Source organism: Hyla sarda, unplaced genomic scaffold (genome assembly GCF_029499605.1).
Source record: "Hyla sarda isolate aHylSar1 unplaced genomic scaffold, aHylSar1.hap1 scaffold_517, whole genome shotgun sequence".
NCBI lineage: Eukaryota > Metazoa > Chordata > Amphibia > Anura > Hylidae > Hyla > Hyla sarda.
Genome location: NW_026610528.1, coordinates 22,457 through 46,536, shown reverse-complemented (window position 1 = coordinate 46,536; position 24,080 = coordinate 22,457). Strand labels below are relative to the sequence as shown.

The following is a 24,080-nucleotide window of genomic DNA, read 5'->3' as shown; positions in this document are numbered from 1 at the left end:
TGGAGACACTGGGGGATAATTTTCTAAGGATTTATACTGATTTTTCCTGTCTGAATTTGTCGCACAGAAAGTTGCAGGCCAAATATGTGTGACATTTCTGCGACTTTAGCTTCTAGAGCATTTTTACAACATTATACATAGGTGCTGAATACATAAAAAGCGACTGTTCAGCGACAGACAAGTCGCATCGGCTGAAAGTAGGCCAGAATGTCAGTCCATGTTGGAGCAGGTTTAGATACAGTCTAAAGCATAGATCTCAAAGTCTGTGCACAGAATTTAGCAAGGGCCTCGCACCTTCTGATGCATCAGGTAGGTGCACAATAGCATAGCCTAACCCTCTGTACTTTGGTCTATATTGATGCGGGACATAGACAGCCAGCTGATGACCAATCCATTAGTGCAATGGATGGCTGGAAGCATTTGTCTTTGCCTTTGCAATACCACAGAAGCAATGCATGGTCAATGTACAGCAATGACACACCTGTGTGAACAGCCAGGAGACCCCCCCCCCCCCATGTTATGTTACATAGTTACATAGTTAGTACGGTCGAAAAAAGACATATGTCCATCACGTTCAACCAGGGAATTAAGGGGTAGGGGTGTGGCGCGATATTGGGGAAGGGATGAGATTTTATATTTCTTCATAAGCATTAATCTTATTTTGTCAATTAGGAACATTCAGCACCCACCCGCTATCAAGGCAGCTGCCTATCATGTCATGCCCTACCTGCACAGGTGTGCTGGCTACTCAAATGATCCAATTAAGGAGGCCATTTAGTCAGCAGCAGCAGAAGTCCTGTGCCTGGACGCTCCAACAGGGGCCAGACACAAGCAGAAGCAGAAGCAGCAGAAGCAGCAGCAGCACCACCTTTTGTTTATTGGCTGCAGCAGCAGCAAGGCCCACAGGGCTGGCTAGCTGGCTAGCCAGCAAGCAGGTAGCAATGAAAGTAGGAATCTTTCTTTTTAACCCTGTAAGGGGGTGGTGCACTGTACCCGAAGATACTGCCATATCGGGTCAATGCATAGGGCGACGGAAGCAAGCTTCGAAATCGGCCCCCGTTCTCAAAAATCCATTTAATATATGGTCCCCAGATAGGGGACGTATCAGATATTAAACTGATAAGAACAGATACCACACTTGATCTTAGCCAAAAGGCCGAGAAGCGATAACCGTGAAAGGGGCGGGCCCAACAAGGTCCCCTTCATGGGCACTATCACTGCTTGCTGTCAGGGAGGCTGCCAGACAATTTTCCATGCACACTCTGGGCTGGGGGGCAGTCAACCACCAGTACACACAGCAGAACCTAAACCCATACCATTATTGCTAAGCAGCAAGACAGGGGCCCATTGCACTCCCACGGGGCCTTTTTAAATGCAATCCATAACCCGGATTTGCCAGGAACCCTTCTTACTCCTCCTACTTGCATGTGACACTGGGCTTAGGATCTGCATAGGAAACACACACACAAGCACACACCTACCTTTGTTGCCTGCAGATGCCTCCTTGGCTGTCCCCAAACGGTATCAAACCAACACCCACGGGAAGCTGTAAGCATAGAGGACATGCCTGCACCCCATTGGACTTACCTGTGTGGGTTAAATCCGGGTTATTTGACAACCTATGGCGGTGATGGTTCTGCTCAGGCAGAGCAGTGCTGATGCTCCTCATAAAGCTGTCGCTGCTGTGAAGGTTCTAGGTGACATCACAAATCCCTTTGGTTACATACACAACAAAGCTGGGTTGTTGTTGTTTACACTCTGCAAGGCCTGTGGAAGTGAGTGACATCATAGCACTGTAGTTCTGAGGGTTCAAGATGGATGCAACAATCTCCTGTTGCTTCTATGAAGGCCGTAATAGACGACATCACCAAACAGCTCCATAGTCACATACACAGCAAAGGAGAGATGTTGTTTACACCTAGTGATGTCAGTGGTATTGAGTGACATCACAGCACAGTGCTAAGGCTCCTGGGCCTGGACACAGCAGCGGCTGCAATATCTCAACGGAGAATACGTTTATATCTATGTGTGTGTGTGCGCATATATATATATATATATATATATATATATATATATATATATATATTTCTCCGCCGAAATCACTTTTAAACCCATTTCCACCTTTTTTTCCCTTCTCTTCCTCTTACTTTTTTTTCACGTTTTTTTACGTTTTTCTCCTTTTCGCCTCTTTTCTGGGCGTATTATTCTTCTTTTTCTTCTTTTTTTTCGTCTAATGCATACCCCATCAGTGCAGCAATGCTTATTCAATACCGCCAGCAGATGGAGACACTGGGGGATAATTTTCTAAGGATTTATACTGATTTTTCCTGTCTGAATTTGTCGCACAGAAAGTTGCAGGCCAAATATGTGTGACATTTCTGCGACTTTAGCTTCTAGAGCATTTTTACAACATTATACATAGGTGCTGAATACATAAAAAGCGACTGTTCAGCGACAGACAAGTCGCATCGGCTGAAAGTAGGCCAGAATGTCAGTCCATGTTGGAGCAGGTTTAGATACAGTCTAAAGCATAGATCTCAAAGTCTGTGCACAGAATTTAGCAAGGGCCTCGCACCTTCTGATGCATCAGGTAGGTGCACAATAGCATAGCCTAACCCTCTGTACTTTGGTCTATATTGATGCGGGACATAGACAGCCAGCTGATGACCAATCCATTAGTGCAATGGATGGCTGGAAGCATTTGTCTTTGCCTTTGCAATACCACAGAAGCAATGCATGGTCAATGTACAGCAATGACACACCTGTGTGAACAGCCAGGAGACCCCCCCCCCCCCATGTTATGTTACATAGTTACATAGTTAGTACGGTCGAAAAAAGACATATGTCCATCACGTTCAACCAGGGAATTAAGGGGTAGGGGTGTGGCGCGATATTGGGGAAGGGATGAGATTTTATATTTCTTCATAAGCATTAATCTTATTTTGTCAATTAGGAACATTCAGCACCCACCCGCTATCAAGGCAGCTGCCTATCATGTCATGCCCTACCTGCACAGGTGTGCTGGCTACTCAAATGATCCAATTAAGGAGGCCATTTAGTCAGCAGCAGCAGAAGTCCTGTGCCTGGACGCTCCAACAGGGGCCAGACACAAGCAGAAGCAGAAGCAGCAGAAGCAGCAGCAGCACCACCTTTTGTTTATTGGCTGCAGCAGCAGCAAGGCCCACAGGGCTGGCTAGCTGGCTAGCCAGCAAGCAGGTAGCAATGAAAGTAGGAATCTTTCTTTTTAACCCTGTAAGGGGGTGGTGCACTGTACCCGAAGATACTGCCATATCGGGTCAATGCATAGGGCGACGGAAGCAAGCTTCGAAATCGGCCCCCGTTCTCAAAAATCCATTTAATATATGGTCCCCAGATAGGGGACGTATCAGATATTAAACTGATAAGAACAGATACTACACTTGATCTTAGCCAAAAGGCCGAGAAGCGATAACCGTGAAAGGGGCGGGCCCAACAAGGTCCCCTTCATGGGCACTATCACTGCTTGCTGTCAGGGAGGCTGCCAGACAATTTTCCATGCACACTCTGGGCTGGGGGGCAGTCAACCACCAGTACACACAGCAGAACCTAAACCCATACCATTATTGCTAAGCAGCAAGACAGGGGCCCATTGCACTCCCACGGGGCCTTTTTAAATGCAATCCATAACCCGGATTTGCCAGGAACCCTTCTTACTCCTCCTACTTGCATGTGACACTGGGCTTAGGATCTGCATAGGAAACACACACACAAGCACACACCTACCTTTGTTGCCTGCAGATGCCTCCTTGGCTGTCCCCAAACGGTATCAAACCAACACCCACGGGAAGCTGTAAGCATAGAGGACATGCCTGCACCCCATTGGACTTACCTGTGTGGGTTAAATCCGGGTTATTTGACAACCTATGGCGGTGATGGTTCTGCTCAGGCAGAGCAGTGCTGATGCTCCTCATAAAGCTGTCGCTGCTGTGAAGGTTCTAGGTGACATCACAAATCCCTTTGGTTACATACACAACAAAGCTGGGTTGTTGTTGTTTACACTCTGCAAGGCCTGTGGAAGTGAGTGACATCATAGCACTGTAGTTCTGAGGGTTCAAGATGGATGCAACAATCTCCTGTTGCTTCTATGAAGGCCGTAATAGACGACATCACCAAACAGCTCCATAGTCACATACACAGCAAAGGAGAGATGTTGTTTACACCTAGTGATGTCAGTGGTATTGAGTGACATCACAGCACAGTGCTAAGGCTCCTGGGCCTGGACACAGCAGCGGCTGCAATATCTCAACGGAGAATACGTTTATATCTATGTGTGTGTGTGCGCATATATATATATATATATATATATATATATATATATATATTTCTCCGCCGAAATCACTTTTAAACCCATTTCCACCTTTTTTTCCCTTCTCTTCCTCTTACTTTTTTTTCACGTTTTTTTACGTTTTTCTCCTTTTCGCCTCTTTTCTGGGCGTATTATTCTTCTTTTTCTTCTTTTTTTTCGTCTAATGCATACCCCATCAGTGCAGCAATGCTTATTCAATACCGCCAGCAGATGGAGACACTGGGGGATAATTTTCTAAGGATTTATACTGATTTTTCCTGTCTGAATTTGTCGCACAGAAAGTTGCAGGCCAAATATGTGTGACATTTCTGCGACTTTAGCTTCTAGAGCATTTTTACAACATTATACATAGGTGCTGAATACATAAAAAGCGACTGTTCAGCGACAGACAAGTCGCATCGGCTGAAAGTAGGCCAGAATGTCAGTCCATGTTGGAGCAGGTTTAGATACAGTCTAAAGCATAGATCTCAAAGTCTGTGCACAGAATTTAGCAAGGGCCTCGCACCTTCTGATGCATCAGGTAGGTGCACAATAGCATAGCCTAACCCTCTGTACTTTGGTCTATATTGATGCGGGACATAGACAGCCAGCTGATGACCAATCCATTAGTGCAATGGATGGCTGGAAGCATTTGTCTTTGCCTTTGCAATACCACAGAAGCAATGCATGGTCAATGTACAGCAATGACACACCTGTGTGAACAGCCAGGAGACCCCCCCCCCCCCATGTTATGTTACATAGTTACATAGTTAGTACGGTCGAAAAAAGACATATGTCCATCACGTTCAACCAGGGAATTAAGGGGTAGGGGTGTGGCGCGATATTGGGGAAGGGATGAGATTTTATATTTCTTCATAAGCATTAATCTTATTTTGTCAATTAGGAACATTCAGCACCCACCCGCTATCAAGGCAGCTGCCTATCATGTCATGCCCTACCTGCACAGGTGTGCTGGCTACTCAAATGATCCAATTAAGGAGGCCATTTAGTCAGCAGCAGCAGAAGTCCTGTGCCTGGACGCTCCAACAGGGGCCAGACACAAGCAGAAGCAGAAGCAGCAGAAGCAGCAGCAGCACCACCTTTTGTTTATTGGCTGCAGCAGCAGCAAGGCCCACAGGGCTGGCTAGCTGGCTAGCCAGCAAGCAGGTAGCAATGAAAGTAGGAATCTTTCTTTTTAACCCTGTAAGGGGGTGGTGCACTGTACCCGAAGATACTGCCATATCGGGTCAATGCATAGGGCGACGGAAGCAAGCTTCGAAATCGGCCCCCGTTCTCAAAAATCCATTTAATATATGGTCCCCAGATAGGGGACGTATCAGATATTAAACTGATAAGAACAGATACTACACTTGATCTTAGCCAAAAGGCCGAGAAGCGATAACCGTGAAAGGGGCGGGCCCAACAAGGTCCCCTTCATGGGCACTATCACTGCTTGCTGTCAGGGAGGCTGCCAGACAATTTTCCATGCACACTCTGGGCTGGGGGGCAGTCAACCACCAGTACACACAGCAGAACCTAAACCCATACCATTATTGCTAAGCAGCAAGACAGGGGCCCATTGCACTCCCACGGGGCCTTTTTAAATGCAATCCATAACCCGGATTTGCCAGGAACCCTTCTTACTCCTCCTACTTGCATGTGACACTGGGCTTAGGATCTGCATAGGAAACACACACACAAGCACACACCTACCTTTGTTGCCTGCAGATGCCTCCTTGGCTGTCCCCAAACGGTATCAAACCAACACCCACGGGAAGCTGTAAGCATAGAGGACATGCCTGCACCCCATTGGACTTACCTGTGTGGGTTAAATCCGGGTTATTTGACAACCTATGGCGGTGATGGTTCTGCTCAGGCAGAGCAGTGCTGATGCTCCTCATAAAGCTGTCGCTGCTGTGAAGGTTCTAGGTGACATCACAAATCCCTTTGGTTACATACACAACAAAGCTGGGTTGTTGTTGTTTACACTCTGCAAGGCCTGTGGAAGTGAGTGACATCATAGCACTGTAGTTCTGAGGGTTCAAGATGGATGCAACAATCTCCTGTTGCTTCTATGAAGGCCGTAATAGACGACATCACCAAACAGCTCCATAGTCACATACACAGCAAAGGAGAGATGTTGTTTACACCTAGTGATGTCAGTGGTATTGAGTGACATCACAGCACAGTGCTAAGGCTCCTGGGCCTGGACACAGCAGCGGCTGCAATATCTCAACGGAGAATACGTTTATATCTATGTGTGTGTGTGCGCATATATATATATATATATATATATATATATATATATATATATATATATATCTCCGCCGAAATCACTTTTAAACCCATTTCCACCTTTTTTTCCCTTCTCTTCCTCTTACTTTTTTTTCACGTTTTTTTACGTTTTTCTCCTTTTCGCCTCTTTTCTGGGCGTATTATTCTTCTTTTTCTTCTTTTTTTTCGTCTAATGCATACCCCATCAGTGCAGCAATGCTTATTCAATACCGCCAGCAGATGGAGACACTGGGGGATAATTTTCTAAGGATTTATACTGATTTTTCCTGTCTGAATTTGTCGCACAGAAAGTTGCAGGCCAAATATGTGTGACATTTCTGCGACTTTAGCTTCTAGAGCATTTTTACAACATTATACATAGGTGCTGAATACATAAAAAGCGACTGTTCAGCGACAGACAAGTCGCATCGGCTGAAAGTAGGCCAGAATGTCAGTCCATGTTGGAGCAGGTTTAGATACAGTCTAAAGCATAGATCTCAAAGTCTGTGCACAGAATTTAGCAAGGGCCTCGCACCTTCTGATGCATCAGGTAGGTGCACAATAGCATAGCCTAACCCTCTGTACTTTGGTCTATATTGATGCGGGACATAGACAGCCAGCTGATGACCAATCCATTAGTGCAATGGATGGCTGGAAGCATTTGTCTTTGCCTTTGCAATACCACAGAAGCAATGCATGGTCAATGTACAGCAATGACACACCTGTGTGAACAGCCAGGAGACCCCCCCCCCCCCATGTTATGTTACATAGTTACATAGTTAGTACGGTCGAAAAAAGACATATGTCCATCACGTTCAACCAGGGAATTAAGGGGTAGGGGTGTGGCGCGATATTGGGGAAGGGATGAGATTTTATATTTCTTCATAAGCATTAATCTTATTTTGTCAATTAGGAACATTCAGCACCCACCCGCTATCAAGGCAGCTGCCTATCATGTCATGCCCTACCTGCACAGGTGTGCTGGCTACTCAAATGATCCAATTAAGGAGGCCATTTAGTCAGCAGCAGCAGAAGTCCTGTGCCTGGACGCTCCAACAGGGGCCAGACACAAGCAGAAGCAGAAGCAGCAGAAGCAGCAGCAGCACCACCTTTTGTTTATTGGCTGCAGCAGCAGCAAGGCCCACAGGGCTGGCTAGCTGGCTAGCCAGCAAGCAGGTAGCAATGAAAGTAGGAATCTTTCTTTTTAACCCTGTAAGGGGGTGGTGCACTGTACCCGAAGATACTGCCATATCGGGTCAATGCATAGGGCGACGGAAGCAAGCTTCGAAATCGGCCCCCGTTCTCAAAAATCCATTTAATATATGGTCCCCAGATAGGGGACGTATCAGATATTAAACTGATAAGAACAGATACTACACTTGATCTTAGCCAAAAGGCCGAGAAGCGATAACCGTGAAAGGGGCGGGCCCAACAAGGTCCCCTTCATGGGCACTATCACTGCTTGCTGTCAGGGAGGCTGCCAGACAATTTTCCATGCACACTCTGGGCTGGGGGGCAGTCAACCACCAGTACACACAGCAGAACCTAAACCCATACCATTATTGCTAAGCAGCAAGACAGGGGCCCATTGCACTCCCACGGGGCCTTTTTAAATGCAATCCATAACCCGGATTTGCCAGGAACCCTTCTTACTCCTCCTACTTGCATGTGACACTGGGCTTAGGATCTGCATAGGAAACACACACACAAGCACACACCTACCTTTGTTGCCTGCAGATGCCTCCTTGGCTGTCCCCAAACGGTATCAAACCAACACCCACGGGAAGCTGTAAGCATAGAGGACATGCCTGCACCCCATTGGACTTACCTGTGTGGGTTAAATCCGGGTTATTTGACAACCTATGGCGGTGATGGTTCTGCTCAGGCAGAGCAGTGCTGATGCTCCTCATAAAGCTGTCGCTGCTGTGAAGGTTCTAGGTGACATCACAAATCCCTTTGGTTACATACACAACAAAGCTGGGTTGTTGTTGTTTACACTCTGCAAGGCCTGTGGAAGTGAGTGACATCATAGCACTGTAGTTCTGAGGGTTCAAGATGGATGCAACAATCTCCTGTTGCTTCTATGAAGGCCGTAATAGACGACATCACCAAACAGCTCCATAGTCACATACACAGCAAAGGAGAGATGTTGTTTACACCTAGTGATGTCAGTGGTATTGAGTGACATCACAGCACAGTGCTAAGGCTCCTGGGCCTGGACACAGCAGCGGCTGCAATATCTCAACGGAGAATACGTTTATATCTATGTGTGTGTGTGCGCATATATATATATATATATATATATATATATATATATATATATATTTCTCCGCCGAAATCACTTTTAAACCCATTTCCACCTTTTTTTCCCTTCTCTTCCTCTTACTTTTTTTTCACGTTTTTTTACGTTTTTCTCCTTTTCGCCTCTTTTCTGGGCGTATTATTCTTCTTTTTCTTCTTTTTTTTCGTCTAATGCATACCCCATCAGTGCAGCAATGCTTATTCAATACCGCCAGCAGATGGAGACACTGGGGGATAATTTTCTAAGGATTTATACTGATTTTTCCTGTCTGAATTTGTCGCACAGAAAGTTGCAGGCCAAATATGTGTGACATTTCTGCGACTTTAGCTTCTAGAGCATTTTTACAACATTATACATAGGTGCTGAATACATAAAAAGCGACTGTTCAGCGACAGACAAGTCGCATCGGCTGAAAGTAGGCCAGAATGTCAGTCCATGTTGGAGCAGGTTTAGATACAGTCTAAAGCATAGATCTCAAAGTCTGTGCACAGAATTTAGCAAGGGCCTCGCACCTTCTGATGCATCAGGTAGGTGCACAATAGCATAGCCTAACCCTCTGTACTTTGGTCTATATTGATGCGGGACATAGACAGCCAGCTGATGACCAATCCATTAGTGCAATGGATGGCTGGAAGCATTTGTCTTTGCCTTTGCAATACCACAGAAGCAATGCATGGTCAATGTACAGCAATGACACACCTGTGTGAACAGCCAGGAGACCCCCCCCCCCCCCATGTTATGTTACATAGTTACATAGTTAGTACGGTCGAAAAAAGACATATGTCCATCACGTTCAACCAGGGAATTAAGGGGTAGGGGTGTGGCGCGATATTGGGGAAGGGATGAGATTTTATATTTCTTCATAAGCATTAATCTTATTTTGTCAATTAGGAACATTCAGCACCCACCCGCTATCAAGGCAGCTGCCTATCATGTCATGCCCTACCTGCACAGGTGTGCTGGCTACTCAAATGATCCAATTAAGGAGGCCATTTAGTCAGCAGCAGCAGAAGTCCTGTGCCTGGACGCTCCAACAGGGGCCAGACACAAGCAGAAGCAGAAGCAGCAGAAGCAGCAGCAGCACCACCTTTTGTTTATTGGCTGCAGCAGCAGCAAGGCCCACAGGGCTGGCTAGCTGGCTAGCCAGCAAGCAGGTAGCAATGAAAGTAGGAATCTTTCTTTTTAACCCTGTAAGGGGGTGGTGCACTGTACCCGAAGATACTGCCATATCGGGTCAATGCATAGGGCGACGGAAGCAAGCTTCGAAATCGGCCCCCGTTCTCAAAAATCCATTTAATATATGGTCCCCAGATAGGGGACGTATCAGATATTAAACTGATAAGAACAGATACTACACTTGATCTTAGCCAAAAGGCCGAGAAGCGATAACCGTGAAAGGGGCGGGCCCAACAAGGTCCCCTTCATGGGCACTATCACTGCTTGCTGTCAGGGAGGCTGCCAGACAATTTTCCATGCACACTCTGGGCTGGGGGGCAGTCAACCACCAGTACACACAGCAGAACCTAAACCCATACCATTATTGCTAAGCAGCAAGACAGGGGCCCATTGCACTCCCACGGGGCCTTTTTAAATGCAATCCATAACCCGGATTTGCCAGGAACCCTTCTTACTCCTCCTACTTGCATGTGACACTGGGCTTAGGATCTGCATAGGAAACACACACACAAGCACACACCTACCTTTGTTGCCTGCAGATGCCTCCTTGGCTGTCCCCAAACGGTATCAAACCAACACCCACGGGAAGCTGTAAGCATAGAGGACATGCCTGCACCCCATTGGACTTACCTGTGTGGGTTAAATCCGGGTTATTTGACAACCTATGGCGGTGATGGTTCTGCTCAGGCAGAGCAGTGCTGATGCTCCTCATAAAGCTGTCGCTGCTGTGAAGGTTCTAGGTGACATCACAAATCCCTTTGGTTACATACACAACAAAGCTGGGTTGTTGTTGTTTACACTCTGCAAGGCCTGTGGAAGTGAGTGACATCATAGCACTGTAGTTCTGAGGGTTCAAGATGGATGCAACAATCTCCTGTTGCTTCTATGAAGGCCGTAATAGACGACATCACCAAACAGCTCCATAGTCACATACACAGCAAAGGAGAGATGTTGTTTACACCTAGTGATGTCAGTGGTATTGAGTGACATCACAGCACAGTGCTAAGGCTCCTGGGCCTGGACACAGCAGCGGCTGCAATATCTCAACGGAGAATAGGTTTATATCTATGTGTGTGTGTGCGCATATATATATATATATATATATATATATATATATATATATATATATATATATATATTTCTCCGCCGAAATCACTTTTAAACCCATTTCCACCTTTTTTTCCCTTCTCTTCCTCTTACTTTTTTTTCACGTTTTTTTACGTTTTTCTCCTTTTCGCCTCTTTTCTGGGCGTATTATTCTTCTTTTTCTTCTTTTTTTTCGTCTAATGCATACCCCATCAGTGCAGCAATGCTTATTCAATACCGCCAGCAGATGGAGACACTGGGGGATAATTTTCTAAGGATTTATACTGATTTTTCCTGTCTGAATTTGTCGCACAGAAAGTTGCAGGCCAAATATGTGTGACATTTCTGCGACTTTAGCTTCTAGAGCATTTTTACAACATTATACATAGGTGCTGAATACATAAAAAGCGACTGTTCAGCGACAGACAAGTCGCATCGGCTGAAAGTAGGCCAGAATGTCAGTCCATGTTGGAGCAGGTTTAGATACAGTCTAAAGCATAGATCTCAAAGTCTGTGCACAGAATTTAGCAAGGGCCTCGCACCTTCTGATGCATCAGGTAGGTGCACAATAGCATAGCCTAACCCTCTGTACTTTGGTCTATATTGATGCGGGACATAGACAGCCAGCTGATGACCAATCCATTAGTGCAATGGATGGCTGGAAGCATTTGTCTTTGCCTTTGCAATACCACAGAAGCAATGCATGGTCAATGTACAGCAATGACACACCTGTGTGAACAGCCAGGAGACCCCCCCCCCCCATGTTATGTTACATAGTTACATAGTTAGTACGGTCGAAAAAAGACATATGTCCATCACGTTCAACCAGGGAATTAAGGGGTAGGGGTGTGGCGCGATATTGGGGAAGGGATGAGATTTTATATTTCTTCATAAGCATTAATCTTATTTTGTCAATTAGGAACATTCAGCACCCACCCGCTATCAAGGCAGCTGCCTATCATGTCATGCCCTACCTGCACAGGTGTGCTGGCTACTCAAATGATCCAATTAAGGAGGCCATTTAGTCAGCAGCAGCAGAAGTCCTGTGCCTGGACGCTCCAACAGGGGCCAGACACAAGCAGAAGCAGAAGCAGCAGAAGCAGCAGCAGCACCACCTTTTGTTTATTGGCTGCAGCAGCAGCAAGGCCCACAGGGCTGGCTAGCTGGCTAGCCAGCAAGCAGGTAGCAATGAAAGTAGGAATCTTTCTTTTTAACCCTGTAAGGGGGTGGTGCACTGTACCCGAAGATACTGCCATATCGGGTCAATGCATAGGGCGACGGAAGCAAGCTTCGAAATCGGCCCCCGTTCTCAAAAATCCATTTAATATATGGTCCCCAGATAGGGGACGTATCAGATATTAAACTGATAAGAACAGATACTACACTTGATCTTAGCCAAAAGGCCGAGAAGCAATAACCGTGAAAGGGGCGGGCCCAACAAGGTCCCCTTCATGGGCACTATCACTGCTTGCTGTCAGGGAGGCTGCCAGACAATTTTCCATGCACACTCTGGGCTGGGGGGCAGTCAACCACCAGTACACACAGCAGAACCTAAACCCATACCATTATTGCTAAGCAGCAAGACAGGGGCCCATTGCACTCCCACGGGGCCTTTTTAAATGCAATCCATAACCCGGATTTGCCAGGAACCCTTCTTACTCCTCCTACTTGCATGTGACACTGGGCTTAGGATCTGCATAGGAAACACACACACAAGCACACACCTACCTTTGTTGCCTGCAGATGCCTCCTTGGCTGTCCCCAAACGGTATCAAACCAACACCCACGGGAAGCTGTAAGCATAGAGGACATGCCTGCACCCCATTGGACTTACCTGTGTGGGTTAAATCCGGGTTATTTGACAACCTATGGCGGTGATGGTTCTGCTCAGGCAGAGCAGTGCTGATGCTCCTCATAAAGCTGTCGCTGCTGTGAAGGTTCTAGGTGACATCACAAATCCCTTTGGTTACATACACAACAAAGCTGGGTTGTTGTTGTTTACACTCTGCAAGGCCTGTGGAAGTGAGTGACATCATAGCACTGTAGTTCTGAGGGTTCAAGATGGATGCAACAATCTCCTGTTGCTTCTATGAAGGCCGTAATAGACGACATCACCAAACAGCTCCATAGTCACATACACAGCAAAGGAGAGATGTTGTTTACACCTAGTGATGTCAGTGGTATTGAGTGACATCACAGCACAGTGCTAAGGCTCCTGGGCCTGGACACAGCAGCGGCTGCAATATCTCAACGGAGAATACGTTTATATCTATGTGTGTGTGTGCGCATATATATATATATATATATATATATATATATATATATATATATATATATATTTCTCCGCCGAAATCACTTTTAAACCCATTTCCACCTTTTTTTCCCTTCTCTTCCTCTTACTTTTTTTTCACGTTTTTTTACGTTTTTCTCCTTTTCGCCTCTTTTCTGGGCGTATTATTCTTCTTTTTCTTCTTTTTTTTCGTCTAATGCATACCCCATCAGTGCAGCAATGGTTATTCAATACCGCCAGCAGATGGAGACACTGGGGGATAATTTTCTAAGGATTTATACTGATTTTTCCTGTCTGAATTTGTCGCACAGAAAGTTGCAGGCCAAATATGTGTGACATTTCTGCGACTTTAGCTTCTAGAGCATTTTTACAACATTATACATAGGTGCTGAATACATAAAAAGCGACTGTTCAGCGACAGACAAGTCGCATCGGCTGAAAGTAGGCCAGAATGTCAGTCCATGTTGGAGCAGGTTTAGATACAGTCTAAAGCATAGATCTCAAAGTCTGTGCACAGAATTTAGCAAGGGCCTCGCACCTTCTGATGCATCAGGTAGGTGCACAATAGCATAGCCTAACCCTCTGTACTTTGGTCTATATTGATGCGGGACATAGACAGCCAGCTGATGACCAATCCATTAGTGCAATGGATGGCTGGAAGCATTTGTCTTTGCCTTTGCAATACCACAGAAGCAATGCATGGTCAATGTACAGCAATGACACACCTGTGTGAACAGCCAGGAGACCCCCCCCCCCCCATGTTATGTTACATAGTTACATAGTTAGTACGGTCGAAAAAAGACATATGTCCATCACGTTCAACCAGGGAATTAAGGGGTAGGGGTGTGGCGCGATATTGGGGAAGGGATGAGATTTTATATTTCTTCATAAGCATTAATCTTATTTTGTCAATTAGGAACATTCAGCACCCACCCGCTATCAAGGCAGCTGCCTATCATGTCATGCCCTACCTGCACAGGTGTGCTGGCTACTCAAATGATCCAATTAAGGAGGCCATTTAGTCAGCAGCAGCAGAAGTCCTGTGCCTGGACGCTCCAACAGGGGCCAGACACAAGCAGAAGCAGAAGCAGCAGAAGCAGCAGCAGCACCACCTTTTGTTTATTGGCTGCAGCAGCAGCAAGGCCCACAGGGCTGGCTAGCTGGCTAGCCAGCAAGCAGGTAGCAATGAAAGTAGGAATCTTTCTTTTTAACCCTGTAAGGGGGTGGTGCACTGTACCCGAAGATACTGCCATATCGGGTCAATGCATAGGGCGACGGAAGCAAGCTTCGAAATCGGCCCCCGTTCTCAAAAATCCATTTAATATATGGTCCCCAGATAGGGGACGTATCAGATATTAAACTGATAAGAACAGATACTACACTTGATCTTAGCCAAAAGGCCGAGAAGCGATAACCGTGAAAGGGGCGGGCCCAACAAGGTCCCCTTCATGGGCACTATCACTGCTTGCTGTCAGGGAGGCTGCCAGACAATTTTCCATGCACACTCTGGGCTGGGGGGCAGTCAACCACCAGTACACACAGCAGAACCTAAACCCATACCATTATTGCTAAGCAGCAAGACAGGGGCCCATTGCACTCCCACGGGGCCTTTTTAAATGCAATCCATAACCCGGATTTGCCAGGAACCCTTCTTACTCCTCCTACTTGCATGTGACACTGGGCTTAGGATCTGCATAGGAAACACACACACAAGCACACACCTACCTTTGTTGCCTGCAGATGCCTCCTTGGCTGTCCCCAAACGGTATCAAACCAACACCCACGGGAAGCTGTAAGCATAGAGGACATGCCTGCACCCCATTGGACTTACCTGTGTGGGTTAAATCCGGGTTATTTGACAACCTATGGCGGTGATGGTTCTGCTCAGGCAGAGCAGTGCTGATGCTCCTCATAAAGCTGTCGCTGCTGTGAAGGTTCTAGGTGACATCACAAATCCCTTTGGTTACATACACAACAAAGCTGGGTTGTTGTTGTTTACACTCTGCAAGGCCTGTGGAAGTGAGTGACATCATAGCACTGTAGTTCTGAGGGTTCAAGATGGATGCAACAATCTCCTGTTGCTTCTATGAAGGCCGTAATAGACGACATCACCAAACAGCTCCATAGTCACATACACAGCAAAGGAGAGATGTTGTTTACACCTAGTGATGTCAGTGGTATTGAGTGACATCACAGCACAGTGCTAAGGCTCCTGGGCCTGGACACAGCAGCGGCTGCAATATCTCAACGGAGAATACGTTTATATCTATGTGTGTGTGTGCGCATATATATATATATATATATATATATATATATATATATATATATATATATATTTCTCCGCCGAAATCACTTTTAAACCCATTTCCACCTTTTTTTCCCTTCTCTTCCTCTTACTTTTTTTTCACGTTTTTTTACGTTTTTCTCCTTTTCGCCTCTTTTCTGGGCGTATTATTCTTCTTTTTCTTCTTTTTTTTCGTCTAATGCATACCCCATCAGTGCAGCAATGCTTATTCAATACCGCCAGCAGATGGAGACACTGGGGGATAATTTTCTAAGGATTTATACTGATTTTTCCTGTCTGAATTTGTCGCACAGAAAGTTGCAGGCCAAATATGTGTGACATTTCTGCGACTTTAGCTTCTAGAGCATTTTTACAACATTATACATAGGTGCTGAATACATAAAAAGCGACTGTTCAGCGACAGACAAGTCGCATCGGCTGAAAGTAGGCCAGAATGTCAGTCCATGTTGGAGCAGGTTTAGATACAGTCTAAAGCATAGATCTCAAAGTCTGTGCACAGAATTTAGCAAGGGCCTCGCACCTTCTGATGCATCAGGTAGGTGCACAATAGCATAGCCTAACCCTCTGTACTTTGGTCTATATTGATGCGGGACATAGACAGCCAGCTGATGACCAATCCATTAGTGCAATGGATGGCTGGAAGCATTTGTCTTTGCCTTTGCAATACCACAGAAGCAATGCATGGTCAATGTACAGCAATGACACACCTGTGTGAACAGCCAGGAGACCCCCCCCCCCCCCATGTTATGTTACATAGTTACATAGTTAGTACGGTCGAAAAAAGACATATGTCCATCACGTTCAACCAGGGAATTAAGGGGTAGGGGTGTGGCGCGATATTGGGGAAGGGATGAGATTTTATATTTCTTCATAAGCATTAATCTTATTTTGTCAATTAGGAACATTCAGCACCCACCCGCTATCAAGGCAGCTGCCTATCATGTCATGCCCTACCTGCACAGGTGTGCTGGCTACTCAAATGATCCAATTAAGGAGGCCATTTAGTCAGCAGCAGCAGAAGTCCTGTGCCTGGACGCTCCAACAGGGGCCAGACACAAGCAGAAGCAGAAGCAGCAGAAGCAGCAGCAGCACCACCTTTTGTTTATTGGCTGCAGCAGCAGCAGCAAGGCCCACAGGGCTGGCTAGCTGGCTAGCCAGCAAGCAGGTAGCAATGAAAGTAGGAATCTTTCTTTTTAACCCTGTAAGGGGGTGGTGCACTGTACCCGAAGATACTGCCATATCGGGTCAATGCATAGGGCGACAGAAGCAAGCTTCGAAATCGGCCCCCGTTCTCAAAAATCCATTTAATATATGGTCCCCAGATAGGGGACGTATCAGATATTAAACTGATAAGAACAGATACTACACTTGATCTTAGCCAAAAGGCCGAGAAGCGATAACCGTGAAAGGGGCGGGCCCAACAAGGTCCCCTTCATGGGCACTATCACTGCTTGCTGTCAGGGAGGCTGCCAGACAATTTTCCATGCACACTCTGGGCTGGGGGGCAGTCAACCACCAGTACACACAGCAGAACCTAAACCCATACCATTATTGCTAAGCAGCAAGACAGGGGCCCATTGCACTCCCACGGGGCCTTTTTAAATGCAATCCATAACCCGGATTTGCCAGGAACCCTTCTTACTCCTCCTACTTGCATGTGACACTGGGCTTAGGATCTGCATAGGAAACACACACACAAGCACACACCTACCTTTGTTGCCTGCAGATGCCTCCTTGGCTGTCCCCAAACGGTATCAAACCAACACCCACGGGAAGCTGTAAGCATAGAGGACATGCCTGCACCCCATTGGACTTACCTGTGTGGGTTAAATCCGGGTTATTTGACAACCTATGGCGGTGATGGTTCTGCTCAGGCAGAGCAGTGCTGATGCTCCTCATAAAGCTGTCGCTGCTGTGAAGGTTCTAGGTGACATCACAAATCCCTTTGGTTACATACACAACAAAGCTGGGTTGTTGTTGTTTACACTCTGCAAGGCCTGTGGAAGTGAGTGACATCATAGCACTGTAGTTCTGAGGGTTCAAGATGGATGCAACAATCTCCTGTTGCTTCTATGAAGGCCGTAATAGACGACATCACCAAACAGCTCCATAGTCACATACACAGCAAAGGAGAGATGTTGTTTACACCTAGTGATGTCAGTGGTATTGAGTGACATCACAGCACAGTGCTAAGGCTCCTGGGCCTGGACACAGCAGCGGCTGCAATATCTCAACGGAGAATACGTTTATATCTATGTGTGTGTGTGCGCATATATATATATATATATATATATATATATATATATATATATTTCTCCGCCGAAATCACTTTTAAACCCATTTCCACCTTTTTTTCCCTTCTCTTCCTCTTACTTTTTTTTCACGTTTTTTTACGTTTTTCTCCTTTTCGCCTCTTTTCTGGGCGTATTATTCTTCTTTTTCTTCTTTTTTTTCGTCTAATGCATACCCCATCAGTGCAGCAATGCTTATTCAATACCGCCAGCAGATGGAGACACTGGGGGATAATTTTCTAAGGATTTATACTGATTTTTCCTGTCTGAATTTGTCGCACAGAAAGTTGCAGGCCAAATATGTGTGACATTTCTGCGACTTTAGCTTCTAGAGCATTTTTACAACATTATACATAGGTGCTGAATACATAAAAAGCGACTGTTCAGCGACAGACAAGTCGCATCGGCTGAAAGTAGGCCAGAATGTCAGTCCATGTTGGAGCAGGTTTAGATACAGTCTAAAGCATAGATCTCAAAGTCTGTGCACAGAATTTAGCAAGGGCCTCGCACCTTCTGATGCATCAGGTAGGTGCACAATAGCATAGCCTAACCCTCTGTACTTTGGTCTATATTGATGCGGGACATAGACAGCCAGCTGATGACCAATCCATTAGTGCAATGGATGGCTGGAAGCATTTGTCTTTGCCTTTGCAATACCACAGAAGCAATGCATGGTCAATGTACAGCAATGACACACCTGTGTGAACAGCCAGGAGACCCCCCCCCCCCCCATGTTATGTTACATAGTTACATAGTTAGTACGGTCGAAAAAAGACATATGTCCATCACGTTCAACCAGGGAATTAAGGGGTAGGGGTGTGGCGCGATATTGGGGAAGGGATGAGATTTTATATTTCTTCATAAGCATTAATCTTATTTTGTCAATTAGGAACATTCAGCACCCACCCGCTATCAAGGCAGCTGCCTATCATGTCATGCCCTACCTGCACAGGTGTGCTGGCTACTCAAATGATCCAATTAAGGAGGCCATTTAGTCAGCAGCAGCAGAAGTCCTGTGCCTGGACGCTCCAACAGGGGCCAGACACAAGCAGAAGCAGAAGCAGCAGAAGCAGCAGCAGCACCACCTTTTGTTTATTGGCTGCAGCAGCAGCAAGGCCCACAGGGCTGGCTAGCTGGCTAGCCAGCAAGCAGGTAGCAATGAAAGTAGGAATCTTTCTTTTTAACCCTGTAAGGGGGTGGTGCACTGTACCCGAAGATACTGCCATATCGGGTCAATGCATAGGGCGACGGAAGCAAGCTTCGAAATCGGCCCCCCGTTCTCAAAAATCCATTTAATATATGGTCCCCAGATAGGGGACGTATCAGATATTAAACTGATAAGAACAAAAGGCCGAGAAGCGATAACCGTGAAAGGGGCGGGCCCAACAAGGTCCCCTTCATGGGCACTATCACTGCTTGCTGTCAGGGAGGCTGCCAGACAATTTTCCATGCACACTCTGGGCTGGGGGGCAGTCAACCACCAGTACACACAGCAGAACCTAAACCCATACCATTATTGCTAAGCAGCAAGACAGGGGCCCATTGCACTCCCACGGGGCCTTTTTAAATGCAATCCATAACCCGGATTTGCCAGGAACCCTTCTTACTCCTCCTACTTGCATGTGACACTGGGCTTAGGATCTGCATAGGAAACACACACACAAGCACACACCTACCTTTGTTGCCTGCAGATGCCTCCTTGGCTGTCCCCAAACGGTATCAAACCAACACCCACGGGAAGCTGTAAGCATAGAGGACATGCCTGCACCCCATTGGACTTACCTGTGTGGGTTAAATCCGGGTTATTTGACAACCTATGGCGGTGATGGTTCTGCTCAGGCAGAGCAGTGCTGATGCTCCTCATAAAGCTGTCGCTGCTGTGAAGGTTCTAGGTGACATCACAAATCCCTTTGGTTACATACACAACAAAGCTGGGTTGTTGTTGTTTACACTCTGCAAGGCCTGTGGAAGTGAGTGACATCATAGCACTGTAGTTCTGAGGGTTCAAGATGGATGCAACAATCTCCTGTTGCTTCTATGAAGGCCGTAATAGACGACATCACCAAACAGCTCCATAGTCACATACACAGCAAAGGAGAGATGTTGTTTAAACCTAGTGATGTCAGTGGTATTGAGTGACATCACAGCACAGTGCTAAGGCTCCTGGGCCTGGACACAGCAGCGGCTGCAATATCTCAACGGAGAATACGTTTATATCTATGTGTGTGTGTGCGCATATATATATATATATATATATATATATATATATATATATATATATATATATATATTTCTCCGCCGAAATCACTTTTAAACCCATTTCCACCTTTTTTTCCCTTCTCTTCCTCTTACTTTTTTTTCACGTTTTTTTACGTTTTTCTCCTTTTCGCCTCTTTTCTGGGCGTATTATTCTTCTTTTTCTTCTTTTTTTTCGTCTAATGCATACCCCATCAGTGCAGCAATGCTTATTCAATACCGCCAGCAGATGGAGACACTGGGGGATAATTCTAAGGATTTATACTGATTTTTCCTGTCTGAATTTGTCGCACAGAAAGTTGCAGGCCAAATATGTGTGACATTTCTGCGACTTTAGCTTCTAGAGCATTTTTACAACATTATACATAGGTGCTGAATACATAAAAAGCGACTGTTCAGCGACAGACAAGTCGCATCGGCTGAAAGTAGGCCAGAATGTCAGTCCATGTTGGAGCAGGTTTAGATACAGTCTAAAGCATAGATCTCAAAGTCTGTGCACAGAATTTAGCAAGGGCCTCGCACCTTCTGATGCATCAGGTAGGTGCACAATAGCATAGCCTAACCCTCTGTACTTTGGTCTATATTGATGCGGGACATAGACAGCCAGCTGATGACCAATCCATTAGTGCAATGGATGGCTGGAAGCATTTGTCTTTGCCTTTGCAATACCACAGAAGCAATGCATGGTCAATGTACAGCAATGACACACCTGTGTGAACAGCCAGGAGACCCCCCCCCCCCCCATGTTATGTTACATAGTTACATAGTTAGTACGGTCGAAAAAAGACATATGTCCATCACGTTCAACCAGGGAATTAAGGGGTAGGGGTGTGGCGCGATATTGGGGAAGGGATGAGATTTTATATTTCTTCATAAGCATTAATCTTATTTTGTCAATTAGGAACATTCAGCACCCACCCGCTATCAAGGCAGCTGCCTATCATGTCATGCCCTACCTGCACAGGTGTGCTGGCTACTCAAATGATCCAATTAAGGAGGCCATTTAGTCAGCAGCAGCAGAAGTCCTGTGCCTGGACGCTCCAACAGGGGCCAGACACAAGCAGAAGCAGAAGCAGCAGAAGCAGCAGCAGCACCACCTTTTGTTTATTGGCTGCAGCAGCAGCAAGGCCCACAGGGCTGGCTAGCTGGCTAGCCAGCAAGCAGGTAGCAATGGAAGTAGGAATCTTTCTTTTTAACCCTGTAAGGGGGTGGTGCACTGTACCCGAAGATACTGCCATATCGGGTCAATGCATAGGGCGACGGAAGCAAGCTTCGAAATCGGCCCCCGTTCTCAAAAATCCATTTAATATATGGTCCCCAGATAGGGGACGTATCAGATATTAAACTGATAAGAACAGATACTACACTTGATCTTAGCCAAAAGGCCGAGAAGCGATAACCGTGAAAGGGGCGGGCCCAACAAGGTCCCCTTCATGGGCACTATCACTGCTTGCTGTCAGGGAGGCTGCCAGACAATTTTCCATGCACACTCTGGGCTGGGGGGCAGTCAACCACCAGTACACACAGCAGAACCTAAACCCATACCATTATTGCTAAGCAGCAAGACAGGGGCCCATTGCACTCCCACGGGGCCTTTTTAAATGCAATCCATAACCCGGATTTGCCAGGAACCCTTCTTACTCCTCCTACTTGCATGTGACACTGGGCTTAGGATCTGCATAGGAAACACACACACAAGCACACACCTACCTTTGTTGCCTGCAGATGCCTCCTTGGCTGTCCCCAAACGGTATCAAACCAACACCCACGGGAAGCTGTAAGCATAGAGGACATGCCTGCACCCCATTGGACTTACCTGTGTGGGTTAAATCCGGGTTATTTGACAACCTATGGCGGTGATGGTTCTGCTCAGGCAGAGCAGTGCTGATGCTCCTCATAAAGCTGTCGCTGCTGTGAAGGTTCTAGGTGACATCACAAATCCCTTTGGTTACATACACAACAAAGCTGGGTTGTTGTTGTTTACACTCTGCAAGGCCTGTGGAAGTGAGTGACATCATAGCACTGTAGTTCTGAGGGTTCAAGATGGATGCAACAATCTCCTGTTGCTTCTATGAAGGCCGTAATAGACGACATCACCAAACAGCTCCATAGTCACATACACAGCAAAGGAGAGATGTTGTTTACACCTAGTGATGTCAGTGGTATTGAGTGACATCACAGCACAGTGCTAAGGCTCCTGGGCCTGGACACAGCAGCGGCTGCAATATCTCAACGGAGAATACGTTTATATCTATGTGTGTGTGTGCGCATATATATATATATATATATATATATATATATATATATATATATATATATATATATTTCTCCGCCGAAATCACTTTTAAACCCATTTCCACCTTTTTTTCCCTTCTCTTCCTCTTACTTTTTTTTCACGTTTTTTTACGTTTTTCTCCTTTTCGCCTCTTTTCTGGGCGTATTATTCTTCTTTTTCTTCTTTTTTTTCGTCTAATGCATACCCCATCAGTGCAGCAATGCTTATTCAATACCGCCAGCAGATGGAGACACTGGGGGATAATTTTCTAAGGATTTATACTGATTTTTCCTGTCTGAATTTGTCGCACAGAAAGTTGCAGGCCAAATATGTGTGACATTTCTGCGACTTTAGCTTCTAGAGCATTTTTACAACATTATACATAGGTGCTGAATACATAAAAAGCGACTGTTCAGCGACAGACAAGTCGCATCGGCTGAAAGTAGGCCAGAATGTCAGTCCATGTTGGAGCAGGTTTAGATACAGTCTAAAGCATAGATCTCAAAGTCTGTGCACAGAATTTAGCAAGGGCCTCGCACCTTCTGATGCATCAGGTAGGTGCACAATAGCATAGCCTAACCCTCTGTACTTTGGTCTATATTGATGCGGGACATAGACAGCCAGCTGATGACCAATCCATTAGTGCAATGGATGGCTGGAAGCATTTGTCTTTGCCTTTGCAATACCACAGAAGCAATGCATGGTCAATGTACAGCAATGACACACCTGTGTGAACAGCCAGGAGACCCCCCCCCCCCCATGTTATGTTACATAGTTACATAGTTAGTACGGTCGAAAAAAGACATATGTCCATCACGTTCAACCAGGGAATTAAGGGGTAGGGGTGTGGCGCGATATTGGGGAAGGGATGAGATTTTATATTTCTTCATAAGCATTAATCTTATTTTGTCAATTAGGAACATTCAGCACCCACCCGCTATCAAGGCAGCTGCCTATCATGTCATGCCCTACCTGCACAGGTGTGCTGGCTACTCAAATGATCCAATTAAGGAGGCCATTTAGTCAGCAGCAGCAGAAGTCCTGTGCCTGGACGCTCCAACAGGGGCCAGACACAAGCAGAAGCAGAAGCAGCAGAAGCAGCAGCAGCACCACCTTTTGTTTATTGGCTGCAGCAGCAGCAAGGCCCACAGGGCTGGCTAGCTGGCTAGCCAGCAAGCAGGTAGCAATGAAAGTAGGAATCTTTCTTTTTAACCCTGTAAGGGGGTGGTGCACTGTACCCGAAGATACTGCCATATCGGGTCAATGCATAGGGCGACGGAAGCAAGCTTCGAAATCGGCCCCCGTTCTCAAAAATCCATTTAATATATGGTCCCCAGATAGGGGACGTATCAGATATTAAACTGATAAGAACAGATACTACACTTGATCTTAGCCAAAAGGCCGAGAAGCGATAACCGTGAAAGGGGCGGGCCCAACAAGGTCCCCTTCATGGGCACTATCACTGCTTGCTGTCAGGGAGGCTGCCAGACAATTTTCCATG

The 24,080-nt window shown here is 46.1% G+C and overlaps 10 non-coding genes and 1 pseudogene across 10 annotated transcripts; all 11 read right to left on the bottom strand.

Annotated features, from left to right (window-relative positions):
- Window positions 1-977: 977 nt before the first annotated feature.
- Window positions 978-1,168, bottom strand: LOC130338297 (U2 spliceosomal RNA). The gene has a single exon (XR_008879025.1). It is a non-coding gene; the product is annotated as a U2 spliceosomal RNA (small nuclear RNA).
- Window positions 1,169-3,258: 2,090 nt separating this feature from the next.
- Window positions 3,259-3,449, bottom strand: LOC130338319 (U2 spliceosomal RNA). The gene has a single exon (XR_008879037.1). It is a non-coding gene; the product is annotated as a U2 spliceosomal RNA (small nuclear RNA).
- Window positions 3,450-5,533: 2,084 nt separating this feature from the next.
- On the bottom strand, window positions 5,534-5,724 carry LOC130338318 (U2 spliceosomal RNA). The gene has a single exon (XR_008879036.1). It is a non-coding gene; the product is annotated as a U2 spliceosomal RNA (small nuclear RNA).
- A 2,092-nt stretch (window positions 5,725-7,816) lies between these two features.
- Window positions 7,817-8,007, bottom strand: LOC130338317 (U2 spliceosomal RNA). Its single transcript, XR_008879035.1, has one exon. It is a non-coding gene; the product is annotated as a U2 spliceosomal RNA (small nuclear RNA).
- A 2,089-nt stretch (window positions 8,008-10,096) lies between these two features.
- LOC130338315 (U2 spliceosomal RNA) lies at window positions 10,097-10,287 on the bottom strand. Its single transcript, XR_008879034.1, has one exon. It is a non-coding gene; the product is annotated as a U2 spliceosomal RNA (small nuclear RNA).
- A 2,099-nt stretch (window positions 10,288-12,386) lies between these two features.
- On the bottom strand, window positions 12,387-12,577 carry LOC130338291 (U2 spliceosomal RNA). Its single transcript, XR_008879020.1, has one exon. It is a non-coding gene; the product is annotated as a U2 spliceosomal RNA (small nuclear RNA).
- Window positions 12,578-14,673: 2,096 nt separating this feature from the next.
- Window positions 14,674-14,864, bottom strand: LOC130338314 (U2 spliceosomal RNA). Its single transcript, XR_008879033.1, has one exon. It is a non-coding gene; the product is annotated as a U2 spliceosomal RNA (small nuclear RNA).
- Window positions 14,865-16,964: 2,100 nt separating this feature from the next.
- Window positions 16,965-17,155, bottom strand: LOC130338256 (U2 spliceosomal RNA). The gene has a single exon (XR_008878988.1). It is a non-coding gene; the product is annotated as a U2 spliceosomal RNA (small nuclear RNA).
- Window positions 17,156-19,242: 2,087 nt separating this feature from the next.
- Window positions 19,243-19,411, bottom strand: LOC130338307 (U2 spliceosomal RNA; annotated as a pseudogene).
- A 2,099-nt stretch (window positions 19,412-21,510) lies between these two features.
- On the bottom strand, window positions 21,511-21,701 carry LOC130338311 (U2 spliceosomal RNA). Its single transcript, XR_008879032.1, has one exon. It is a non-coding gene; the product is annotated as a U2 spliceosomal RNA (small nuclear RNA).
- Window positions 21,702-23,801: 2,100 nt separating this feature from the next.
- Window positions 23,802-23,992, bottom strand: LOC130338299 (U2 spliceosomal RNA). The gene has a single exon (XR_008879027.1). It is a non-coding gene; the product is annotated as a U2 spliceosomal RNA (small nuclear RNA).
- Between the last annotated feature and the right edge of the window lie 88 nt (window positions 23,993-24,080).